A 23,399-nucleotide genomic window follows, 5' to 3' on the forward strand; every position below is an offset into this window, starting at 1 on the left:
TTATAATAACTACTTCTGGTACTTCTGTACTTCACTTTTTTAAAGTTTGCTAATTGGTTAATAACTGATAACCATCCTTTAATTATTAACCATCTAATTCCTAATCATCTATGAACATTAGGTGGGCGATATTATTAATAAATAATATGCAGTGTACCTATAAACATTATTTGGATGGTTATTTTTGGTTAGGTTCAGGCAACGTTGCTGTTAATGGATGTTAACAACCAGGGTTTTAATAGTTTTGCAATTTTCATTAGTTTTTATTTTTATTTAGTTTTGACTTCAGATTTTCAATTTTATATCAGTTTTAATTAGTTTTTACCAATTGTTTGCTAGTTTAGTTTAGTTTTTATTTTTTTGAAAATTCTTAGTTTCAGTTTAGTTTTGATTAGTTTCAGTTATAGTTTTAGTTGTGTTTGCAATAATTAAGTGTAACAAAATCCCAGTTTCATCATATCAGTCATTCTCTTCTGCTTATCCTTGGGTATGTTGCTATTCCAGCTACCATACTGCACCCTGGACAGGTCGCCTGTCTGTCGCAGGGCTAACATGCAGAGACAGACAACTCACATTCCCACCTATGGGTTCTTTAAATAAATAAATAAAGGCAGATGAACAACCATTGATACCAGGCAACTATAAAATGTATATCTTGGCCCCAATGAGACTATTAACTCTCGCAGCACCGGGTGTTCATAATTTTGGTTCAAGTGAATTGATAAACTTTTTGAAGGTAATTGACTCACACAGTTGTGTAGATATCCCCGTCCTGTTGTCTCGGGATGCATCACGCTGCCTTGCCTGGGGTTAGCTTCTGTTTTCTGGGGATGAGGGTTGAGTGTGCTCCCTTACCTTCTCAAGGTAAGCTAGGTTAGCCTTCTTGTGTGAGCTTTTCAAGTGCACTTTAAGGTTTGTGGGATTTTTTTCCCTTTAGAAATGGCCCTCATAATTTGTCTCTTTCCACTACAAGACACTTGCTTTATCCAAAACACAGTCATATTCAAAGTAATCCCAAATTGGACTCTGGCTCCCGACTTTTCCTGACATGATTCTGCGCGTGGACGGAGCAGCAACACAGACCACTCGACTAACGTACTTGCCACCTGCTGGCATAATTAGACAGCAAGAAAAAAATCTGTAAACTAAACTTCATTTTCAGCCTTGACTATTGTATGACACACACACATCAATGAAAACTAAACACATTTTTGCTATAAATTCAGTTAATTTTAGTTAGTTTTGTGAACACTCATTATAGTTTTAGTTAGTTTTCCTTTTTTTGTTTTTATTTTTATTTCCGTTAACGAAAATGTTTTTTCACTTCTAGTTTTCGTTATTTCGTTAGTTTACGTTAACGATAATAACCTTGTTAACAACATTACTCCTGCACATTAACCATGTGAAAGCAAATGATCCTGTGACATTAGTCTTACTACTGTTACAACTGAAGAGTCACAACACCAACACCAAAGGACATTTGGTAAAAAGAATGGGCTTACTGATCAGTAACAAAACCTTTATTAGAAAACTACCTTTAGTAGTTTAACACTTTAGTAAAAAAAACCCTTTAGTAGCTATTAGGGCTCGAGGTGCAGTAGGCATCTGCAAGGCATGGTGGTCTTGGAAAATTAAAATCAGTATGGTTTTAATTCAGCATGACAGTCTTTTCCATAAGTACTCCTGACATTCTTTGGTATCATGCTCTCATCTGGTGGTGAGATAGGAGTGATCTCTTCAGGGCGCAGGCCTGGGTGGTGTAGTATAGAGGCTTTGTGCTGACCAGGCAACAGGAATCCCTCTTGGCTTGACAAGATCCTTAAAATAATACAAATATTACACTTGGGGTCGACTTAGCAGCAGAAATCACTGCCAAGTCGACCCCAAGTGTAAAGAAAGATCTTTACAAATTGCGTTCCCTGGATGACTAGCTCCATCTCCCCATTAGGGTTATTCATATTAAAGTATATGAATGGTTATGTGTGCCAGTGTCATTGTAAATGCAGTTGTTTCTTATCGAACATAATATAATATGTAAAACAATGCATATTTCATTTACTAATTTCAAGTGCACCTTGCGTATGTAGGGCTGCTGGACCTGGAGAGTTATCATCCAGCTTGTAATCAAGCCTTAAACTGGAGGAACCTGAGCATTTTCCACTACTGCTGATTCAGCACCACTGATGTATGTCTCGCTTTCCCGGGTGAGATGTTTCAGCCTCTTGATGTCTGGTTGTATAGATTGTAATCACATCTTCACTTGAGTAGTAAAAAATAAAATGCTTCCCTTATCAGTTAGTAAGACACTGTGATTTTCTGTATTTTTCATTTGATGAATATAATGGCCTTCCTTGAGTTACTAAAAAAAACCTGTCTGAGGTAAGTGGCACATTTCAGTCGCTTCATTTCAGTCACAGTTCTTGGCAATTCAAGACTGGCGTGTTAGTCATTAGTAGTAAAATTCCCAGTATTGGTCACATGCTGTTCTGAGTATGGATTTTGCATCAAAAGATCACTGGACAGGTCATCTGATCCATGACATGGTAAAAGTTGAAAAAAAAAGACAAGAAAAAAAGACTTAAAAAAAGGGGAAAAAAGGCTTTAACAGTTTGTTTGTGTGTGCGCGTGTGTGTGCGTGTGTGTGCGTGTGTGCGCGTGTGTGTGCGTGTGTGTGCGTGTGTGTGCGTGCTTGTGTTCCAACATAAGTGGAACAGCTGGGTAGCATCTGTGTCCTTGACAAGAAGGTATGTTCCTCTGCCCCTATAGGACCTGCTGTCCCTTTGTACCTGCAGTACAGTAGACAGACTCATTAACTGAACAAAAGGACACACACACACACATATATACACAGAGAAACACACACACATTGTACTCCACCTGGAACATCTGTTAATTAATGACAGTTGCACTGACATGTGAGTGGATCGGGTTGAAAACGTGCGTTGGTGCGTGCATGCCTAGACACTCTTACACACTGAGTTATCATGTGATGTGTATTCAGATAATTTTATACAAAATATCACTTCTCAGTGTTTGAACATTGTGCAAGTTGTCCATTTTTTGTAAGTTTCTCTCTTTTCATTTTTGCACAAAGGTGACTAAGTGACTTTGTGTGTGGATCCAGTCGGTATTTACTGGGTTCAGGAGAGAAAATCTGTTTGTATCCTTTGCCAGCTACAGAATTAGACCAACAGACAATGCACAAGTCTGCCAAGCACCAGAGAGGCTGACACACTTTTCTGCTTCTTATCTTCACAACCCAATACTCTTTATAAACAGCATTTCTATTTCATTAAGAAACAGTTTATAACAAAAACTTTATGCAAATAACTTGCCTACTTAATCTCTTGTATCCAAAGCAAAGTTAATTAATCAGTTTGACCAGCTCTCTTGTGCACATTAAAATGTTTCAACACGAACTGTTTTGGCTGCTATTAAAGTTGCCACCACATGAGTGGGCTAACACTAACTAACAGTCAAAATGTTCAGTTCCAGAATACTAAATGGGATTTCACTAACCAATGAGTGACATAAAAGACTGTAATTGTACCAGGAGCATGCTTGTTGTGTTTTGACATTCACAGAGTTACGCACCATGAATTTTGTGAATTTTCGTGGTTTATGAGGGAGAACATTTACTCGCACGCTGCTCATCAAAGTTCTTTGGCTACACAAAAAGCATCAAATCTGCCCCATCTGCCAGAATAGGCTCCCTGTGACTTGGCCCTCTTCTCCAAAGTAAAATTCAAGTGTCAGAGTATTGATAGAGAGAAGCAGCTGTCCCATGTCAAATCTACAAATGCAAGGAGTCATAATGAAACTTGGAGTGGTCCAAACTTAGCAGGAGGGCTAAGCAGTAAACAGTAAACTGTTTAGCAGTAAACACATAACACTTCACAAAATGTTACTGACATGGTAAACTGCTTAACATGTTCCCATTACAGGTAACCAAACCTGTGAAGGGAGCGCTGATGCCACTCGCTCCACAACCTTAAAAGGACTGTTTACCAAAAGAAGACTTATCTTTAGACTTCCTTGCTGTTGCACATTTTACTCACCAGGCTGAATTTTTAGCTCTGATAAAGTCTGTTGGTATTTAATGTTTGCCAAATATAAAATAGAAAAAAGCGCATCCTGTCACGTACCAACAAAGCAAACAAACGGTGCTCTCTTTCTCTACTCCATCTGTGCCTGCGTCTCCTCTGTCTCCTATTGACTGAAAAGAGGCAACACACAATCTTGCTATTTTTTTTAATGTCTCTCTCACACATTTTTACAACAGCCATGTTTGCGCATCATAGCCTTTGATGGCGTCTCAGTGATGTCATACATTCGATGTGTGGGCCGTTACAAGCTGCCACATTGGAGGTGTCATGTTTGGTTGCTGTTATGTTTTCACTCTCTTTTGAGGATCAGATGAGCTCAGAGTGAAAATAATAATGACCTAACAGGAAATTGGCAGATTTCTTTTTGGTTCTGATCATTTAATGTGATATGATTTATTAATTCTAATGTATTGTATCTGATCATAAATGTGAGTTAAAATATAAGAATAATTCTGCTTATTTTATGCCAAGACATTTTATTTTCATTTTTGAGTAATGATTAGCAAATAGTACAAAAGGGCCAAAACAGTTTGGTTACAATTAATATATTAATTGTATATATTAATATATTAACATGGTTTACATTTACTTGATTTCCCAGCAAGAAAAAGTTTGTGTTCAATTGTTTCATGTTACGCTTTATAAGTTTTGCATGGTGAGGCTGTACAGTACATGGTACAGGCTGAGACTGTCAGTGTTCTGCTATAATGACCTAAGTGTCTTTGGTGGAAGTGATAGAAGTTGTGGCCGGTGCCAGCATGCCAGCTCACTGCACTGAAAATCCAGATGTTTCTTGTCACATTAATACAATCTTTGCACTCGCTACATTAAACTCCCCGCATCTTTGTTCTTTTTCCAAAAATGAAAAACAAGTTGAGGTCGTCTTTTTGACACACTGGAGGACATCCAGCGTTCTCCTGCAGAGCTACAGTGCAAGGGCATATGACAGGCCTTTCAGTGAGCAATGTAAAAATAGTAACGGTGCTGAAAATTGTTCAGGAGTGTAGAGAAAATTACCTTGGTGCTGAGAATGGCCACATTTAAATCAGGTGTAGCTTTTCATTTTCATGGGACTAGTCACAGAACAAGAGACACAGGCAGAAGTTAACAACTATGCTAACAAGATGCTGGAAATACAAAGCCAGGTGTGTGGATCGCACATTGTTGATAAGAGATAGACATCGGTTTCAGATGGATGTGTAGTAGTGCAAAGTCCATTTGTGTAAATGTGTTACTGAGCATGTGTATTTATTGCATTACTTAGCGAGTATAGTCATAGTTCTGTGCCATAGTACTCGTGTCTGTGGCACAGTGTGATGTACATTTGTGCAACCAATAGAAATGCAGAATGTCAACTACGCGAAGATTGCGAGGAACTGCAAAAAATTACATATTATCGGCAATGTTCTAGGTTTTTTTTTACTTGTTGAAGAAGAAGGAGGCATGGCACAGAAAAAACTACTATTGTGTTTGGAAAGTGGCCATTGTCTGCAATGGCTAACATTAAATGCTTATGCTAATAAAATGTTACTGTAACAGTAGTAGGCTACTCGCTAACCTAACGTTTCAGTCTATGTCTCGTCAGCAAAATCTCTGATTTTTGTTGTTAATTAAAGTCAACACTTTAATGAAGTTTATACTTAAGTATGTGGGCTGATTACTTTGTTTTGGTTTCAAACTGGATAAACTAAACTAAATTTCATCTGCTGATGACAGGAATGAATTACATTGTCTGTTTGTGCTGTTGTCTTACATTAAGTTTTTAGGCAGTATTGCACCTTTTTCTACAGTCAGTGCAGCTTATGTGTTTGTGTAAGAGCCTAGATGAGCAGCACCCGTGGTGAGTGGTGATGGCATTAGTTATTTACAGAGGGAACCAGCTGCTCTCGCCAAATGTAGTTCTTTGACATTTTGTGAAATAATTACACACACACATATACACAGGCAGAGATTCAGCCTGTATGTACAAACCCTGAACATGATGTACTTTTTATTCAGCGTACAAATTCAACTGACCATTTCACACATTATTGATGAAAAACTTTGCGTGTGTCCGCAAATAGTTGACTAGATGATTAAATCAGTAGTCAGTGTTGGAAATTCATTCATTTGTTTAAATTGAACCATAACAACAGTCAGCAGTTGGATTTAAGATGTGACACAACCACGCATCACTAGAACATGGCGGCATGTCTCCCTGTGATTGTTAATTGTGAAAGGTGAAAAGTTAGACAGGTGACAGCTGTGCTAACCAGCGCTAACCAGCACAGTTCTGCAGTATTTTGATGTAGAAAATCGGTGCTTCTGTGTTGGTTGTGTCAGAGAAAACTGGCATGTAATCACTGTGCTGCACAAATATCCAAATGTTAACCTGCAGGTAAAAAAGGACTGCTGCTGTAGCACTACTAACCTAACTTGGTAAACTAATCTAAAACTGTATGTGTTTGCAATGCTGCACTCATACTCTGAAGATTTCAGTTTGAGTCACACAGCATCACTAAACTATTTTACAAGATTTTCAGTTTGGGTCGATCTATAGAAGAAACCATAAAGGCAATCTTTGGATGGCTTGAAAAACAACTCTTGATGGAAATGTGAGAACCCATTGCTCTTTAGAAGCAACTCTTCTTTTTGCTATCTCACGTTCCTACTCAAGTCTTTCTTTACCGTTCTGTTTTTCACTTGCACTGTTTTCTTCCATTTACTCTTTATCCTGCTATTCTTCTTTTTCCCTTGCCTTTGGATGCATACATACACTTGCAGAGACACAACATCGTTATTAACATGCCTCGGAAAACACACACAGAGGTACACACAGTGAGTGATGGAGTAGATGAAAGGCTGGAAGGAGGAATTGAACCTGCAGTCTCTTGAGAATGTCTGATTGGTATTCTGTGCGCAGAAAGAAAGACCAGAACTATTTACTAACATTTCCAAATACACATGTACACCCACTGACATAGGCAGTCAAATACCCACGTAAACCATCTCGTATATTCTCTATTAAGGCACAAACGTGGCTACACAACAAAGATGTGTTTGAGTTTAACAAATAAGCACATTAGAGGTGCTGAAGGGTCACTACTCTGGTTACTGGCGACAGCAAACAATGGTTAGGGTGCTGCTGGCTGACATGTCCAGGACCTTTGATAGGATGGACTGTGCCCAGCTGCTGCAACATCTGGCCAGCATGGAACTGTGCCATACACATTTGGCCTGCAAACATAGCTACATAACCAAAAAAACAGAGGATGATGGCAAATGGCACTTGACATCCTTGGTCAGAGATGACATCTAGAGTCCTCCAGGGGCCAGTGATCTCACTTTACTTTGTCACTGGGCATACAGATGATGAAGGGCTTTTTTTTGTTTAGATTATCCCTTTAATAAATATATGGTGTGAGACTTCCATAGTGAGGAAAGCTCAAAAGGGACAGGATTTCTGGTTATTCAGTCTCTCAAGAAAATGTGCTTTCCAAGTACATTCACCCAAATGAACTCCACACCAAACTCAAGAGAAACAGTTGATAAATAAGGTTTCACCAGGTAATTTTGGTCAGAGTGCTACATGGCTGAAACATTAACATTGCCAAATTATATTACATATTGGTGAGACTGAACTTTGTCAGCTGTTTTCCTGATGTTTTATGCTGGTGCTACCTTTTTACTTTTGGGGACTTGATAGAGGATTTTGGGTATCAGACAGTTTCTTTGGGTTTCTGATTGTAGTCTATTTATAGTTCAAGCAGGTTTTGTAAATTGTGATCATGGTGACTTTGGTTCCCTACAAACAGTCCATGTGGAGAGCAAAAGAGAAACACATTTGATTGAAATGCAATCTTGACACCGTTGGATATCTTTAACAAAGATTTCATATCTCATGAGCCACTTGGGGAAAAAGTTCATTAATCAGACACTGACCGATGGAAAGGAAACATGATTATGATTTTAAATAATCACTGATAGCCATATCGCCAGGTAAGCTCTGTGTATATTTTTACTGTGTAAACAGCACATTGCATTTTGGAATTGATAGCTAAAGTGCATACATTAAACAAAATGCATCAGATAGTACACAAGGACCAAGACTTGCATTTCTCTGAGGCAACAGTTTGCCATCATCTGACCCGATGAGGAGAGTGGAAAAAAAGTTTCAAAATTCAAGTCAAAAGAGTCAGAAGAATCATCCTGAGATGGATGTGATTGTGTTTAACAGGCAATCTAATAATCATTGTGCTATTTCACTAAAAGCAGGTGAGCTCATTGAAATATTAGCATTGTGTTTCATTCTGGGATGAAATACGACTAGCTCCATTTTTCTTAGATGCCACATGTCTCTTTCCTTTGCAGACAATTTGCTCTTGTGCATCGGTTTGTGTTGCGCAGGGAGAATTTGCCAGCAAGAGTTAACTTTCCCATTTTAAAGATGTCCACAGTCTGTGTAATACACCACAGTTTTGTCATCCTGAAGACTGTTGATGGCATCTGGGTGGGATTTCTTGTTCATTTTCTGATTTGTTGATTCTTGTACTCACTTTATACTTTAACTTTTACTTGGTGGTTATATTTAGGCACGAATAATAACAAAGACGTTGGTTTAGGGTAAAATATAGTGCTTCACAACAATTACCCTGCATGGTGAAAAATGACAAGTTGTGAGACAGACCTCACTATGGCATAACCCTTCAAGTCAAGCTCCACTGCCAAAGGACATGTTGTGCATAAATGATGCACAGAAGTGGCTTTCATGAAACAGTATTAATTGACACCCGGAGAATGACTACAGGCTAGTGCTAGAGGAAAACTCATCAACTTGGAACCTATAAATGTCTAAATTTTCCAAATGTTGCTAGCAGATGTTAATTTATTCAACAGAATGAATGAGCAATTCAGGTTGTCACTAGAGGAAAGTCAGGGGAAACCTGAGGGGAAAATTTAAGCAGCCATCAAATCTAACAGCTAGCCTGGACCAATGGATCAACTCAGCTCCTAAGAATTTTCATCTGCAACAATTCTTGCTGTATATCGCACACATAAAAGCATTTGACCCCTTCTTGGTTTCCCAGGGTTTTTTTTTTTTACAATTACATCTGAATGTTTCAGATCATCAAACAAATTTTAATAGTAGTAAGGTAACCCAAGTAAAAACAAATTTAGTTCTAAAACTGTGATTTCATTTATTAAGGGAACAAGCTATTCAAACCTACTTTATAGTGGCCCTGAGTGGTTACCATAATACCAGCAAATAGAAAAAACACTGAGAAAGTGCTGAAGTTGAATACAATGCAAAGAATGTTGAAAAAAAAAACACAAAAGAAGTTGGAAAAAAATCCTACAAAACACAACAGAAGTGTTTCTGGGGACACGATAACATTACGGACCAGATGTGGAAGTGACAGAAGCCAAAACATGTTAAAGGGATATGTTACAAATTATCTCCACTACATAAAAACATACTTGAGAATAACTACATTTTTTTGTTATTCATTAAATCTTTGTTGTTTAAAACTATTTTGGAGCCGTGGGAGCAGCCATGTTTTTTCGCACACAATGCATTCTGGGACGATGACCTGTATTGGTTGTCGGTAGTATAGGTGCTTTCGTTCAGCTAACCTGTTTTGCTTTTTAAAGTGTAGCAAGTGTATTAATTAACTTGCCTATTAGTGACCTGGTTATGACTTGGTAGACCAGCACTATCCGGTCTTTGAGTCTGACGTTATTAGCCATGTCTGGGCCCAAACTTCGCTGCAAAAGTCAAATGATCACTGCAGCATTACTGAGAGTTGAAAAACTGACTAAATTTGTTCATCTGTAATAAAATGATCAGTGTGGCTGCTCTGCCAGGTGTAACAATTAAGTTTAACATCCATGCATCCATGAAAACGGAATTTATGACATTTAACTGAGTTAGAAGTTAGCAGGGATTTACCTCGCTAGCTTCAATCTAAATATAATATACCATATTCTGACTGAGAGATTTATTATCATATTAAAACGTACAGCTCTGCTATCACTTCCAACATAAATGACGACAGGAATGTAAACAGCAGTGACGTTTGTAGGGTTACTGAAGTTGGGCTAGCTGGTATGAAATGATGTGCTACGTGATCGCTAGCGCGACAAGCTATGTTAGCATAACATAAACAGTAAAGCTGGAGGACGAATGCTAACGTAGGGAGGACTTTTTTCCACTCGATAAAAGTTAATATGAGAGTTCCCAATGGTTAGGGGCAAATGCAATTGCATGGCGGGATCCTGTAAACGGACCAAACGTCAGTCAGGAGAACCACCGAGATAATCCATCCACAATACAAGGTTAGTCATTAATATACTGCTGCTGCATGGGCTGGACTAGTTACATCGCAAGGATTTAAAAACTGAGCTTTAAAATGATTAGCGGTAATAAAAACCGTGAGAAGCTGACAGTGATCACTGACTGTTTTTAGGGGACTGTTGACATTAAATCGAACAAGATACAAAGCATTGAAACATGTTAAAAACACAACAGTCTTATTAAATGCAGATTACTTTGGTAGCCCTGCTACCTGAGAACATCTGGATTAAGACATACGGCTTCAGAAACTTTTGGTGCTTTACATATTGGTATCTATGCGGCTACTGCCTAAACTTTCAAGAAAGTTCAGGCCCTGTTAAAACTAACACAGCATTTCATAAAAAGAACATCATACCAGCAGTCAAACATGGTGGTGGTAGTGGGATGGTCTGGGGCTGCTTTGCGGTTTCAGCACACTGAATGACTTGCTGTAATTGGTGGAACCAGGAATTCTGACCTCTACCAGAAAATCCTGAAGGAGAATGTCCGGCCATCAGTTTGTGTCCTGAAGCTCAAGTGCACTTTGATTATACAGCAGGAAAATTACCCAAAACACATCAGCCAGTCCATCTCTGAATGGCTCAAAAAATCAAAACAAAATGAAGGATTTCCAGTGGTTAGGTCAAAGTTCAGACTCAAATTAGATTGTGATGGTTTAGAATTGCTTTAAAATAAAGTTCATCCATCCTTGAAAACCCTCAAATACGGCTGAATTAATAACAATCTGCAAAGAGTGGGCCAAAATTCCTCCACATCAATCTGAAATACCCATTGCCAGTTATCACAAACACCTTGATTGCAGTTCTTATTACTGAGGGTGCCACAAGCAGTTATTAGGTTTGTAGGGCAATTACTTTTTTACAGCCAAGTAGGGTTTAGATATATCCGGGGGGGTCATAATCAATAAAATCATCATTTAAAACAGGATTATTTATTTACTCTGATCTTCTTTGTCTGATATTAAAATTACGCTAACGGCCTTAAAAGTTGAAATCTGACAAATATGTAAAAACTAAGTAATCAGGAAGGTGGCAGATGATTTTTCAAGACACTGTGTGTGCTGAGCCAAAGTGGTAAATTTGCCTGGATAATGATGGGATGCTGCCCCAAGTGAACAGTCAATTACCAGTAGCTACAACATAATCTCCATCATCCATTAAAAACTCTAATTTCTCTTCCTTCCCTTGAACTAAATCAATACAGTAATCACACGCTTCTGAACAATCCCCACCCTTTGCCTTTCCCATTACCCACAACGGCCTCCCCGCCCGGACTGATTAACAATTGATTTGCCATCCTGCTGTTGCTAACTCCTGCGTCAATCTCCGGTTTCACAGGGAGGTACATCACACCCAGGAGGGGCCATTTTGTTTGGACTTATAGCCAAATTACCCATCTCATGTTTTTGTGAGATTGAACACATCACTTTTATTGTGATGAGGGATAAGATGGAAGGAGGAAGACAAGAGTGACAAAGATATTAGTGGAAGAAAAGGTAAGAATATATAGGTGGGAGAAAGGAAGAGGAAAGGAAAAAAGGAGAGGAAGAAGGAGAGATTAAAAACAGGAAATGTAAAGGTTAGAGACAGAGGGATGATAAATAAAGATACAGCCATGTGGGAAGGAATGCCTTATCCTCAAAGACAAATCAGTGTCACCTCTATTTTTGCACACCCACTGGGACACACACACACACACACACGACAAACAGCTGCACACATCACATGCTGGTACAAAGCTGCTCAGCTCCCATGGTTCAATGCTCCATCAAAGATGCAGTGATAACACAATTTACAGATTCTCCATAACTCAGTCATATTCTCTCATTTTCTCTCTGGTTTATCATTGTCTGTGTGTGTGTGTAGAATAGAGGGGGTCAGATTGATCCAAATATCAATAGTATCAATACCAGTGCCAGGATTGATATTAATAATAAATTCAGTATGTAGCCCACTGAATTGTGTTAATTTTATTTATTTATTGTTTTAGAAATGGAAAAAAAAACAAAACTCAAACATGCACTATGAAAACTGCCTTTGCTGACAGTCGCATCGATTTTATTTATAGCCTACAAAACATTTAAACAGCAGAAGCTGACCCAAAGTGATTTAGAGACAGGCACATTTACATTCTAGGTCCCCAAAACACACTGTTTCGAAATACAGTAAAAAAATAAAAAAATCACAGTTTAGTGGTCATTAAAATATGTTCAGAATTTACAAATTGATGATTGTTGATCTCATAAATCATGACACACTGCTTTCCACTACATAAGCTGCCTTTAAAGGATAAAAGTATCAGTATCGACAATACTGGCAATACTGTATTTAATTATCGACTTGATGAATTTGCAGTTGTGGACAAAAAAGTTATTTTAAATCTAGTGAGCAATGTTGTGGGAACAATTTGTTTATTAAATAAAAATTGTAGGAGCAGTTTATTATCTTGTACACGCAGGTTATTTTTTATTCATCATATAAAAGAATGAGATTCTTGCTGCTCTTACACAACAGTACTGGATTAACACCAGCAGGAATAAGTTCTACTCCAAACAATACAAGAGATGAATTTCATTATTAGAGTTGGCAAAGACAAATTTACCATATTTGGAGGATGGAGTGCTAAATGATCAGATAACACTAGCTTGGTTAGCGATCTGCACCCATAAACTGAATGAGTGCAATGCTTACAAAATAGCAGAGCTTTACTTCACAAAGAAAGACTCCAATAAGCAGAGGTGAAGGCTTGCAGATGCTGATTGGCTCCAGCAGCCTGTCTATCAAAGTGTCCATACCCTAAATTACACTCTTTTGACCTAATAAGGGGGAAACTCTATAAAGAGTTTTGTACCCGTTTGTAAAGATGCTATTTAAAATTATAATGTTAGTTATTTTAACAAATGAGTCGATGGGGATTGACTTTCTTTTGGAAACAGCTTCAAGGAAAAAGAAAAAAACGTGCATGGAATAGATGCAGAATACGGTGGACAGAGAGAGGACTGTTAGAGTTAAGTTCTCAATTCTCATCTCACAAAGAGTGTGTTTTTAAAGGAGTAATTTGGTTTAAAATTATTTATTTGCATTTATGCTCTTGCTTATTTATTAATAGTGGACATTTAGTAAAAGGTGAAGAGGATCATAATCAACATGCAGATTACTGATCAACATAATACTGATTATGTTGATGATTATCCAAAACCTTTCATGCTAACAAAATAAATGACAGTACACCAGAATCAGTGTTTCAGCCTATTGTTTTTAACGTCATGAGGAAATACTGAAAAATCCTGGGATTAAAATAAATGCCTGTTTAAGTAAAGTGAAGCCTGGGCTTTCTGATGTAATGGAGGACAGTAGTGTGGTTTTACTTTCTGAGCATGTAGACGTATTTGCCCCCCTTTGAGCTTACAATAACAAAGGTACGCACACATGAACAGAGTACAGGGCTACCTGGTGATCCATCATGACACGGTTATGTAACATCTTTATCTCTCTTCCCTTTGCCTGCGCATGAACACACACACACACACACACACAGGCAAGCATGGTGTGACAGGAAGAGAAGGATAAACACAGCCTTCTGCGGATCTTTGTCTCACACTCGTGAATTCTCATTATCACAGACACACACAAAGACACACACGCTCACGGCAGCAGCTCAGTGGAGGTCTTTACCGCTCACTGCGAGGCCTTCTGTCTCTTCGTGGATGAACCCCAGGGACACAGCAAGACCGACAGACTGACGTCAGTGCATGTATGTGTGTGTGTGTGTGTCACCCAGATTCTCATAGCTCACATGTTGTTCTTTTAATCCATAAACTTTAAAAGAAGGGGCACAGTCAAAGTCCATTCCTGTCCATACAGGTAAAGTCTCCACTAAGGTATGCCCTAGGTCTAACTACTGGACTTGAAGGTGACTGGGTGTCTTTTTGTAGGCCAACAAGATATGTATGTTGCAAAGCAGTAATTATTTACACTTTTTTCTATAATGTAAGATGTGTTAACAGGTCAAACATTATGTGTTTTCACAAAAACAAAAATAAAATAGTTAAAAAACAAATTATATTCATAATGCTTTTACACAAAATTCTGAATTTTTCAGATGCAAAATTGTTGGTTAATGTATAATCACACCAAATGTGTTTTTGCAAAAAAAAAAAAAAAAAGTCCTCAAAAAATGCACTGGGGAAAAATGTAGTGATGATTGCTGTTGATGATGTTTTTGAAAAAGACAAAGGAGTTGAAGTTCGTAGATATTTAGTGAGCCAGTATGAGTTTGGGCAGAGTTGGGAACACATTTGAGAAGACAGAGAAGGTCTCAGTCACACAGGCCTAGGAACCAGATTTTCCCTGGTGACTGGCTGGTTGCAGAAAAGACGTATATTTTCCAGCCAGTTGGCAAGTGGTTGCTACAGGTTGCTGGCTGTCATTAGGTGTAATCAGTGTTGGTCAAGTTACTTTAAAAAAGTAATCAGTAACTAATTACTGAGTACTTCCCCCAAAAAGTAATCCTGTTACTTTACTGATTACTTATTTTCAAAAGTAATTAATTACTTAGTTACTTAGTTACTTTTTAAAAACACGATTTACAACCTGAATAAAGCGATAGATCTTTCAGCCCAATTCTACTTTTTCTGCATAATCCATCATACAAAATGTAATCAAATGGAAAAGTCTCTTTTTAAAACTTGTTTTATTAGTTTTAATCTTTTAACTTTATGCATCAAGCAAAAATTTAATTATCTGCAACATTCTCTGACTGGAAGAAATTTGTTTAACATTTAAACCTATTTTCTGCACATTCCAGCACATAAATAAAATATTTTTTGTGTTTACACTCAGTCTTTCAAATAGATGCAAGTAAAACACAGCAGAAAATAAATAAAGTCAAAGACTAGCGGTCCTGTTGCTCTATTTTCACCTGTAAAGCAGGAGTGGGGTAGGCGGAGGTTTATCCTGGTGCAGGTGTGCCGCGGTCAGTGGAAGAATCCGCGAGTTTCTCTGTGAGTTTCCCATCACGTCGTAGCTACTCGGTGCTTGCTCGGACGCTTAGGGGTTTTTTCGCTGTAAAAAGAAGTTTTCTTCCCACGCACAACGGACACTAATGTTTTTGTCACTTTTTATGGAATCAAACTCAAAGTAAGGTCAGTACTTCCATGCTTTAAACGCTGCATGCTCATACTCTCTCTGCACTCGATATATGATCCATTGTTGATCTGCACACAGCTGTTGTCGCAAACGTCGCACTCGCTTACGTCACTGTCATGAGACATTCTCGCAAAAAATCACGGTTTTAGTAACGCAGTAACGCAGCGTTCCTACGGGAAAGTAACGGTAATCTAATTACTGTTTTTGCAATAGTAATCCCTTACTTTACTAGTTACTTGAAAAAAGTAATCAGGTTACAGTAACGCGTTACAAGTAATGCGTTACTGCCCATCTCTGGGTGTAATTGATGACAGAGAGGTTGATGCTCCAAAAACCTCCTTGTGATTGCTTTGGTTGCTAGCAAATTGCTGTTGCTGTCCAAAGTGTGCATGGAAGGTGCAACCCGTCTACAAATACTTGTCATTTACTCTCCAAGCTTTTTTTAAATTAAAAATCTCTCTCAAAGTGGAAATGGAGCCTGTTTCCCTTTAAATTCCAAGCATTCCCATACCAGTGCAATCAACACTTTTTCAAAAGGCTTGACTTTTACTATTGCTCTGTGAGTTGGTCATGAATCTTTGCAAGTCTTACATACAAACTACTGGTGACCAGTGTAATTGCAAAGAGGTTTTCAGTGCAGCACTCTGTACCTCTTTGTGACCAATTTCTTGCTAGTGACGAGCAACAACCACTCGCCAACTGAACATGGACTATAGTAGTTGGTTACCAGGGGGTTATTGGCTGGTCTCTAGGAATTAATGGGTCTTTAGCAATCGATTCAACAGCAACAGCCAAAACCCATTAGCAACCAGCCAGAGATTACATATTTTTCTTTTGCGTTTATTGGTTGCCAGATGACTGCTGACAGGCCTGCGTGACTGATGCCTTAAATCAGGGTGGACCGAGCAAAAACCCCAATCTGGCCCACTGGACAGCTTTAAAAAATGTGAAGGAGGACGTAGATTTTTGACTTTTAATTGTATTTTTATACGTTTTATAGTTTTTCCCACTGTTTATGACCTCCACCATTGCTTTTAATGCTATGACTGACAAGCTACTATCCTAGGGTGGACTAATCTCAATTTCCCAGTCAGTATTAGACTTCATAACTTAGGACTAGACAAACCAATCGTTGACTTCACTTGTATGCCAACCATGAACACGGGAAAATGCTGCGATTCTCTTAAGATGGGCATTTATGCCCTTTAAAAGTAGTTGTATTTGTGTCCTTGAACATGGATCAATAGATTCAATTTCAAGAATGTTTTCTGAACTGCCACGAGGCATTCTCGTTTCCACTGACCAGATGCCTTTTGAGAACCATTTCATAGGTTCTCAAAAGGCAGGTTTGAGAACCAAATTTACAAAGCTTTAAATTAAAGTAAAACTGGAGAATTTCCATGGGGACAAAAAAAGAAAAAAACATCAGTGTTCGCATCTATGACTCATCTGTGAATTTCTTGCAGCAGCTGCTCGTTTAACCACTGACATTATTGGGTTCAACTCTGCAGCAAGTCCAAGTTTTGGAAGTTCCTGTTTTCATATGTTTGTTGCATGTCTCATGGTACAATTCTCCAAAGTACCACCTGCAAACGTCCTGTCCTGTTTAACTGTTAATTCCCATAATGTAAAGAAGCATTTCTGATGATGATATTCCTAAGCTTAATCATTAAAAGTTAGTCAGTAAAATGAGGGAAACTTGGTATAATCTTGCATTTACATGTGGAGCAAGATACCTAAATGTGAATGTGTGACAGAGAAATGAACAAAATCATAAAAAGAATAGAAGGGTTTTAATCCTGGTTTGCATAACTTTTAAACATTTCAGTGTTAATATCCCCTGAGGAAGTATTATGATGGAGCACTTTTAAAATAACCAATTAGAACAATAACAAGACCCTTCCTGTGATTTTTCATCGCTCGTCTCCTGTCTCTCTCTCCCTCCAGTTCCATCTTTTTCCATCAGCTTTCCTCTCATCTTGCAGCATGACATTATGAATATACGCCGATAGGTATTGTCATCATCTGCTCAATTTTTTGTTTAAAGATTTTCCCCTTTTCATTCAGTCTCTCTTCCTCTCAGGGTGGTCTTGTCATCTCACATCACTGTCAGCTGATCCTGACGTGGTTGCTGCAACTCGCAGTTGCCTTGGCAACGTCCTGGTTGGGTCGGGCATGCAGCCAAGCAGTGGGGATGGATGTGACCTTCATGCCCTAATAAGATCACATTGTCCAGGTCAAGGTTCAGTCAGGGTGGATTATGAAGTCTTTTAATTGGCCCATGATATCTTTAGTACTTTTGTATGTTCTTTCTTAACCAGAGTAGAAATTGAGAAATCTGACCAGTACTGGTGCCTATGGAAAAGAAATGAAAAATTCTAATGTTTATGTTGTATATATGTATCAAAGGTGGACAAAGAATATTTCTGACAGAAGGGAAGTGGGGATAAATTTATTAACAATAAAAAACAGGTTTTGAATCTTTTGCTCAGGACATGGTCTTTGACTGTGCGCTTCTCTAGTTCCAAGATATTAACACATTTTTTTTAAAAAAATAAATTTTACAATTTTATTATTTAACAAGAAATGGTTACATCCACACATACAATGGTAATTTTTAAAACTGGGATTTTTCCAAGTTCGTTTTTGAAAAAGATCTCAATCTATATGAAAATGCAAACAATGATCTCGTTCACAAGAGCATGCCAAAATAACAGATAGAGAGGATGCCTTAAACCACCCTGAGTACTGAAGCAGGCTAGAAATGCTCTGTATATGAATCGGTTCATGTATCATAACTGCCCATACCTTTGATGTTGTGAGACTAAATGCAGTTAAATCTTCACCCTGGCAGAAGTTAAATTTTAAAACTCAGTTTTCAGTGATCCAAAATGCTGTTTGTGTGTGGACGGAAGGCTAAAACTCATAGAAAAGCCAAAAATCCCCCAGAATAAAATATGTCTGGATGTAGCCTAATTTTTGATTATTTCATTACAGCAAAGTCCAGCTGAAATCAAATTTAGTCATTCTTTTTATAAATGTTTCTTTAACTTGGTCTTCTCAGACAATTTGATAATCTGTTTTAGACAAGATAGTGATATTTAAAAAAAAAACAAACAAATTCAGATAAAGAAACAACAACAGATGTTTGGAGACAGACATATGTGATTATAAATACGTTTGTTAACGAAAAGAAAATTAGAGTTAGGCTATACTAAGAAGAGTAAAGCTACTTGCATGTATATACACCTTAACTCAAAGTGATACAAGTAAACACAGCTGATGATAGCTGCAAACAAATAGAAATGCAGAAAGGAAGGCAGAGGGTCTGACAGAGGAGCAGATGGAGGGAAAAGGCAGGGAGGCAGAGAGACAGGCACTGACATGAAAAAGGCGGGCACAGACGCTGAGGCAGGTACTCGTAGTAAAAGGTCAATGCTCCTGTGATAAGGCGTACTTGGACAGCATGCTCACAGCGAGCTGCCGAGTGCTTGTCAACATGATACCAGTGCACTTCACTGGACACAATACACTCAGCAGAGCACACAAGGACAGAGACATCTTACAGTAAAGAGGCCTTTATGAAGTGAGAAGTGACTGATGAGAATGAAAACATGAATGAAGACCTGAAAAAATGCAGTGAAAAAAAAAAAACTCATTCTTGTTCAGTAGTAAAAAAAAAAAAAAGGTTTAATACAGGGTTGTTGAGGTTGTTTATGATCACTTACCACAGTAATTTGACTCTCTATTTTTCTGGCATGTCTTGGTTAAATAAACAAAGGAGAAGTTGAATTTGGAGAGAGTTACAATGCAAAACTGCACATGCCAGCTTTTCCTAATGCGAAAATGAGTTCACACAAACTGACAAACAGTATTATGACATCAGCAGCTAAAAATTAAAGAGTGCCTCCCACTGGATCCCCTCAGAATCAGTAGATTGTGTCACACTGGGGCCCGGAGACCGGAGCGTGGATGCAGACTCACGAGCAGATTCAGTCACAGGTGGCTGGGTACAGTACTCAAAACAATGATACAAGGAAAGGTGCCTCGACATGGAGGGCTCAACTAAGGCTCAAGGGGAATCTACTTAAGAATGGAGGTCTCGAACGGGCGGCACTGTGAACAGAGGGAGAGGAGATATTATTAAAGGCATGGCAGAGAGAAGGCTAACAAGGTAGTGGCAATTCTCAAACTGATCTCTTACTTGGCAGGCGGAGTGGAGGGGAGCTTCGGGGGGAAAATACTGTTGGCCGGGTGAGTGTCCAGTGATCCAGAGCAGTGAAGGCAGGGGGCAGGCAGGTGACGTGAGATCCAGAGAACCGGAAGCAGAGGTGGCCAGCGTCCAGTTAGAGGTGCAAGCTGTTGGTGGTGGGCATGATGGAATCCAGGAACTACTGAGGGCACAAGGAAGAAGAGGTAAGTAATTGTAGGGATGAAAAGTAAGGCGCAAAGAGAGACCTGTTACTAACAGAGATTAGGTATTGGATGAGAACACTGGTTCTAAATACTGTCTGTTGAGAGCTCTTGATCACTGCCAGGTGAGCAAGCAGATGCAGTGACAATGCTCCGCCCAAAGGCGTGAACTACAGCCAACTCACCCAGACCATGACAGATTGTTCATGCTTTATGATATCCAATTAAGTAATACAACATACTATCTTCAGATAGCCACATGACAGTTTCAGGACTTCAGTCAAATCTATTCTTTCCCTACTCCAGGCCAGCCTCCACAGCCTGCACCAGTGCAAAACCCTTTGTTTGTTTGTTGACTTATAAAAACAATGGTCAGGATTTAATAAAGAGGCACACTTTCAGCTTTGTGAAAAGGCTAAAAAGTGTGGGCAGATGTTTTATATTTTTTGGAGCTGGCCTTGTTGCATATGTATTTGCAGGAATTTCCCTGAAAAAAAATGGGAGGATGGTATTTAAATGAATCACAGAAATGTAATTTACCAAGGTTTGCCACACAGAATGAATGAATTGAAAAGATATAAAGATGGATCATAAATACAAAATTGAAGCATGCCTATTTGCTATTGAAATCATAAATTGAGAAATCGATTTTTAAAGAAAACACTGGCAAAAGAATAAGGTCAATGAAGAATAAGAAGAGTATATCAAAGTATATATCAAAGAATATAATTTGATTAAAGTACAAAAAATGAGCGAAGAATCATCATCCTTATTTGGAAAGACCTACAAACATTTACTAAAAACATATAAGTTGACTCGGGACACTGTAACGTTTGTTTATCTACTCGGCCAAGATTTACCGACTGCATCAAATTCACTTTTAGCAAATAGCTTACTCTCCAGAAAGTAGGTGTTTTTCCTTTAATCAGTGTGTTTACAGGAGCTGTTCGGATCAAAGTTGCCACTTCTGACATTTTCATAAATGTGGTGTAATAAATTAGTGACCCTTGTTCTCTGACCAGTCATTTGTTTGACTGACATTGTGGAATGAACTCTGGTGTCTTTTGCATAAACAACTTGATCATTTCTGCCAGCCACTGGCTGCATGTGTGTATGTACTGTATCCGTGTTTGTGTGCACATCTGTGTATCATTTCAGTTTTTTATGTTTCTACACATGAAAAATATGACTCACCACATTTTGCCTTTGTGGAGTTGTGTACTTGTGTGACTCAGTCTCTGCAGTGTGTTGTTTGTTTTCATTATGGGTGTGTGTCCCCTATGGCTTTTAACTATAGGAGCACAGAGATGAATGGAGCTCTGTGAAGCAACATGGATTTCACATCCTATTGCCTCCTTCCTTTGTCTTTCTGCTGCACAGGAAGAGGGAAAAAGTGCACAGTATGGAGACAAAGACGGGCAGAGTGAAGGGAAAGATGAAAAAGAAGGAGGAATAAAACAAGGACAAAAGCAGGAAGAAAACACAGCGAGAGGAACAAAAAAAAAAAAAAAGATTTAAAAAAAGAAAGCCCATACAAGGGATTTGGATCTGGTTGATATCGACTGACCTGTCCATTTCAATTTTCGCCTGGCAGATGTGAATGCTCACCTTTATATTGGAGCTTCATGCTGTCTTTTTACTTCATGCTACATGAAAAACCTTCTTGTTGCTGTTTTTCCACGATAAACTCTTTATTTGTAGCATCATTAAGTGCAATGTATTTTCCCCTCCCATAGGTTGCACTTTAGTATCCAATATCTTTAGATTGGCTTTTGTCCCTGTCTCCTTTGAATGGATTAGTTTAAAAAGCTCCGAAAGGGCTCGTTTCATTAGTGTTTTAGACATGTCTGTCAATTGTAGCCTGTCCAATTTTAATTTACATGTGGAGAAAAAAAACAATATTTAAATTGTTCACATTAAAAATTTATTGTCAGTGCAATTGATTCTTCAGGTGACTTCAGCTGGACTGATTGCATGTCTTATTGACATATTGGCAAACTAATGTAATAAATAAAATGTGGCGGACAACAGCAATGAAATCTATGCTAACAGGATAGCCACAATAAGGAAGCATGTGAAAGCACTGTCTAGAGATTTCTACAGCATAAATGTAAAAAACAGCACTAAATTTTGATAATTATTTTCAGTCCCTGTAGATAACTCAGTTAACTGTTAACAGTTGTAATTTCAAAATAAAAAATAGCACATCACACATACACAGGTGTGCATGTGTTTTTTGGAACTGGGGTTTCCCAGTCGTATACACATGAAAATGCAAGAAGGGAAATAGAATTTAATTGTTACGGCTGAGGAGCAGTCGTGTGGTGTATTGAAGAAAAAGGATCCAAAATGCAGGTACTGGGTGCGAGTGAGTGTTTATTTACAGAGGTGATAAGGTGACAAAAACAGGAAGAGCAGAGCAGGGAGTAAACAAACCTAAACTGGGAAAACTAAAGAACTAAACTAAACCAAACAATCATGGGAGGAGGAGCAAAATGCACAAAGAAAGATGGCAGAGAGACGCAGAATGAATACTGGGTAACACAGAGTAATGCAGACTGACATAGAGTTAAACAGACGACACGACAGAGAGCACAGGAAAACACAGGGCTTAAATACACGGGGAGTAATCGGGGAATGGGCCACAGGACGGAGACACAGCTGGGAGAAATTAGGCTAACGAGACAGGGGAGAGGTAAACTGAGCACACTCACATAAGACACAGACCTTCACAATAAAACAGGAAACTCAGACACAGGGAACCAGACAAGACACTGAACTGAACAGACAGATTCACAAACAGACGGGGTGACACCATAGACAGACAGAGATACAGACTCAGACTCAGAGGCAGACCGGAGAGAACTCAAACAATAATAATCATCATAATATTAAACTAGAAAATGATAATAATAAACTTAAAGCGCAGGGTCACCGACCCAGGACCATGACATTAATTAAGCACTGTCAAGACCAACTTGCAGAGATATTACTCCAATCTTATATTAACATTAGCCTATTAGAAGCATAGAAACAATAACCCATTCTGAAATTTTAAAAAAGTATGTATATGCCCAGAAAGTACATAGTTGCATACTTTTGCCATTGCATGATACATTCTTGTAGTTTCTCCATACATTTAGTTTGTGCAAAGTTCCCTTTTAAATTTGTCCAAATGGTAAATGGCCTGCATTTGTATAGCGCTTTTCTAGTCCTTAAGGACCCCAAAGCGCTTTACACTACATTCAGTCATTCACCCATTCACACACACATTCACACACTGGTAATGGCAAGCTATAACGTAGCCACAGCTGCCCTGGGGTGCACTGACAGAGGCGAGGCTGCCGAACACAGGCGCCACCGGGCCCTCTGACCACCACCAGTAGGCAAACATGGGGT

Source organism: Neolamprologus brichardi, chromosome 5 (assembly GCF_056152115.1).
Source record: "Neolamprologus brichardi isolate AB-2024 chromosome 5, ASM5615211v1, whole genome shotgun sequence".
In the NCBI taxonomy this organism is placed as follows: Eukaryota; Metazoa; Chordata; class Actinopteri; order Cichliformes; family Cichlidae; genus Neolamprologus; species Neolamprologus brichardi.